Raw genomic sequence first — 203 nt, 5'->3', positions numbered from 1 at the left:
AGAGCCCACGAGACAGCCGAGGAGCTGCATGTGGCTCCCACCTTACATAAAGCATCGAAAAGCATCGTCCCATGGCAGCAGCGGCAGGGCAGGGGCGAGGGGAGGGGCTAGGGGTGCAAAGGGTATTGAGGAAGGGCTGAGGGGTGTAAAAGTGGGGCTCAGCGGGGCAAAAGCACCAGGGAGGGGCTGGGGTGGGTGAGGGG

Source organism: Acanthisitta chloris, unplaced genomic scaffold (genome assembly GCF_000695815.1).
Source record: "Acanthisitta chloris isolate BGI_N310 unplaced genomic scaffold, ASM69581v1 scaffold12518, whole genome shotgun sequence".
In the NCBI taxonomy this organism is placed as follows: domain Eukaryota; kingdom Metazoa; phylum Chordata; class Aves; order Passeriformes; family Acanthisittidae; genus Acanthisitta; species Acanthisitta chloris.
The sequence above is the reverse complement of the archived record's forward strand: the minus strand, read 5'-3'. Positions refer to the sequence as shown.